The sequence below is a fragment of the Chiroxiphia lanceolata genome, chromosome 2 (genome assembly GCF_009829145.1).
Source record: "Chiroxiphia lanceolata isolate bChiLan1 chromosome 2, bChiLan1.pri, whole genome shotgun sequence".
Lineage (NCBI taxonomy): Eukaryota > Metazoa > Chordata > Aves > Passeriformes > Pipridae > Chiroxiphia > Chiroxiphia lanceolata.
Window position 1 is genome coordinate 98,205,827 of NC_045638.1, and position 4,329 is coordinate 98,210,155.

Below are 4,329 nucleotides of genomic sequence, written 5' to 3' on the forward strand. Positions count from 1 at the left end.
TTCCCAAGGCCCACCTGGGGGAAAAGAAAAGGAACAATGTGTCACTTCACACCTTCACCTCATTCTTCTTGGGCTTTTGCTATCTCAGCCTGTTGCACGTCACAGTTTGAATAACACTGCCCGTCACAGTTTGAATAACACTGCCCGGCAGCCCAGAGCAGCTATGGGCCAGGCACATGTTCCCAAAGGGATTTTCCCTCTGCTCTTACGTGAGCATCTGGGTGCCTCTTGGTTTACATAACTCTGAAAAACATCTGGGGTTACAAATTCCTAATACCTCAATTTGTTATGGAAGTAAAACATGCTTGTAGGATAAAGATGCTGTTTGCAGGTTACACCACTTGTTGAGTCAGAGGGAGGAGGAAGAGAGGAGAGGTCGGGTTAATGTATGCTATTCTCTGTCCCAATTCTTTTGATAATGGTTCCAGGTAGCTGATTGTGCCCTTCCTGAAGTACACAGAAAGTGCCAGAAGACTGCTTTCTGCCAGCCGAGCTGAGGGTCAGGCTCTCTGCACAACTGAGTGCAAAGGAGGGCACGTTTCAGAGAAGTATTTTTAGTGCAGGGGAGATGATGGACCTGGAAAGGGAAGGCACTTCTCCAAGCCTGAGTTGGGCAAATGCAGGGTGTCTGCCAACCCTGTCCCTCTGCCAAAGCACTGCCAACCTGGAAAAAAGAAGCTTCTTACAGAGGTGAGCAAGCTGTTTGCCTGACTTCCCAGGCTCCCCCTTCCCTAACATCTCTCCTCACTGCTGCAAATTGCCCTGCCAGTTTTTCAGCCACAATCTCCTTCCTGGTAGGAATCCAACCCAGCCCAGCTAAGCAGGAGGTACCTCCGCACCCCCGAGCCGTGGGCAGCACCCCTTGCTGTCCCCAGCCAGCCCATGCAAGGCTTCACCCAGAAACCCAGCTGAGAATTACAGACTAGCATCAAACCTTCCCAGGAAAAGAGGTTGTTTGTTTTCTTTTTAATACAGTTTCTATTGTTCAGGAGATTAAGGATGTAGTGGAGGCTTGTGGCATTTTTCCTCTGGGATCTAATTACAGAGGAAGAAAAATGAATTTGTATATTTATTAACTCTTCCAAATCCAAAATAAGACATAGGAAAGCCCCCAGCAGAGGCATATTTAGCCATTGCCCATCTTCTGACAGTGTCTCCTACCACATGCCCAGGAATGTGGTAAGACATAGAAAAATACACTGATAGTTGTTGGAAGCACCCAGTGAACCTCCAGCACTCCCCTGTGCCAATGGCAGTTTGCCAGTAACTGGATGATAGATGTTACCTAAAAATCTGCGTACTTTTATACAGGAAAGCTGTGCAATATTTTCCTTAAAGCTGCAATTCCGGGTATCAAGGGGTTGCGTAGATACTTTGGTCAAGTGGAAATGGGATTTGAGCTGTTGTGACTGCGTAGAAAATCCTGAAAACAGAAAGTCTCTGTACACCAAAGTCACCCATATTAAGAGGACATAAAAAGAGGATTTTTTCCCTATTTATTTATTTATTTAATAATTTGATTTCTAAATTCTGAAGGCCTCTTCCTTGATGACTAAACAGCTGCGATTAGTAGCAGTGCACTCAAATATTTTTTCTTTTCACAAATATAAGCATATTTCTTCAATTTAAGGCACCTTGGCTCTCTTCTTTTCAGAGACAGCAAACACACAGCACTCCTATGATCTCCACTAAGCCCTCTGCCTACCCCAGCAAGAGTCTGAAAACACTCATATTTAAAAGCAGGTCCAATAAAAGAAAAAAAAGAAAAACATCCTGGAGGCCACCTGCAGATGTATATAAACTCAACCAGAAGAAATGTTGCTGACAGACTGTGCATTAAATTTCTCTTTCATGGCAACTGGTACACCTTAGCTAGCCAACTCACTACTTATAAAACAAGATTAGATATAAAATGCAAAATCTGTACAGAGAAGACTGCAATAAACCTGATTTCTCATGCACCTTGAACCATCGTATCTGCACTCTCTACCACCTCCAGGAAGGGCCGCTAACATCGTAAATATTTTGATTAACACAAATGAATGCTTAGAAAGAAGCAGTTGGCCACAGAAGTTTCCTTTGTGTTCCTCTTGCAAATCACACCGACACATAGTGTTTGATCTCCTTCAACTAGCTGGTTTAGGGTACTTATTCCTGTGAGAATACAAAAGCAGCTTCTGTTCTGAGGACTATGCTTTTGAGATCACAGACTACAAAACTATGAGTCACAGAATGAGACACTGTACAGGAAATTGGTACTAGTATTTACTTTTCTTCTCCTATAGCCTTAGATTCACCTGAGGGATTTTTTTTAAAAAAAGATAATAAATCACAACAATGTGTTTAGGAGTTCTCTAAAGCAATCTGTGATAGAGAACACATGCTAATGTACCAGCTAGAGATTCACTGATACTCAGTTGAGATGAGCTATGTAAATTATTTCCCATTTTGCCATTTCTGAGTGATGCAGGTACTTCCTGGCCCACTCTTAGATACCAGGACATACTAGTTTTTAGATACCTGAATATAATCACACATTTTTTTCAGGGTGGTTTCCTTTATTTTAAAATGCATCTGGTTGGACAAGCACTGGTTGAAATGGCTTAGTTCTTTCTGCAGATTTTGAGGTGGGTGCCTTTCTCTGCAACTGGGCTATTAGAAACCAAATAATCCCTGGAACTCAGTGATACAGATAGGGATCATGAGCAGAACAAATAATTTTCCCAATCTTAAAATTATTACATTCAGAATTCATTAATGCCTGAGGTTTATATTGCCCTGTATTTAAATCTTAACCATGACCTGTTCCAAAACATGGTCAAAGTCAATGAGGTTACCCCCCTCTGCCGAAAAGATGTGACATAAAATTTGAATGTTCCTTAGCTTAATTAATCTGAAGAGCAAGCTTTTCCCTTTCTAATTACATTACCCAACTCTAGTTTTGCAAATTGCTGTTTAGATAAACTAATTTGTGTGCATATGTGTGCAGTGTCAAGAACTATAGAAAGAACTAAAATTCTTCTTCCATTAAATTCCAGAAATTAGCTTTTGCTATTTTATTCTAGAAAATCCTGTATAACAACAATCTTGTAGTGAAGAAAAGGAAAGAACATGTATTCAAATAAATGCAGTCTTAATAAATTATTTGTGAGCATAAATACTTAAAAAATCTACAAGTATTTTCTGTATAAATGTGATACACAGGCAAATGAAAGAACACCAATTTGTCATTATCTGACACAACCTTATGCAACAGTACCCTCGGCTAATCATATAGGAAGAGATCAGAAAGGAGGAGGTTAAACTTTTAATTGGTTATTTACTGTTTCAATTCCAGGCAGCATTTATGTGTCTGCATAACACTGGAATGGCTTAGGAATAATAGTGGGTGTGTTGACTGTAAATAAGCTGCAAGCTACAAGCCTATGAACAAGCCATGATCTGATGTAATAAATCACAAGTCAGACGCTCTTGTGGTTTGTGACATCACGAGCACTCAAAGTGCTATTTATAAGCTCTATCATGCACTGTCCAAGATTATTGCCAGTTCAGAAATTAAAATGTTTAGGATTCTTTTCGTATGGTCTTTCTTAGATAGGGTGACCTATTTGCAGCAAATTTAAGCCAACACAAAGACAGGATTGCTTGGGGCCACAGGTCAGGTGAGGCCAGGCACTTGCATTCGAGGGAACCTAGTGGTGTTGAGTACACAGGAATTGTGCTGCTGAGCTGACTATCACCGTGGCTCTTTCAAAAGCAGTTTTTCTTCCAGCTTCACTAAGGTGACCTGAAACTCCAATAGGGAAATATTTGAAGAGTGCACAGAGAAAAACACTCAACGTCAATGAGGATAAGATTATGAGAAAGCAACAGAAAATGATCTGAAGGGATACAAGGCTGCTACTGCCCTGTGATCTGGGAGCACAGTTTGCAAACGTCACCACCCATGACACTGGTGTGGTGACTCTTCAGGAGGAAGATGGCAAGAATCCAGTTCTTTGACATAGTACAGAGTTAAATGGTTTTGCCCACATCTGCTTTGGTTGTAGAACCTTATGTTTCTTTAACACAACTACAAAAGCAGGTGAAGCACTACTGTAATTCAGGGAAACGCTGAGCTTTCTTTCCTACGTATTAGACACCACTGTATGAGTAACAAAGAATTGTCTGCTTCTACTGATGGCCTTATTCAGATCGGGATCAAATTATTTCCAGGATCGGTCCCTTCCACAGAGATCAGGGAAGCAGTGGGGCAGCAGTGGAGCAGTGCAAGTAGCTGCTGGCACAAAGGCCTTCCAAGATGGCTGCAGAAAATTGCTCCATGTGTGC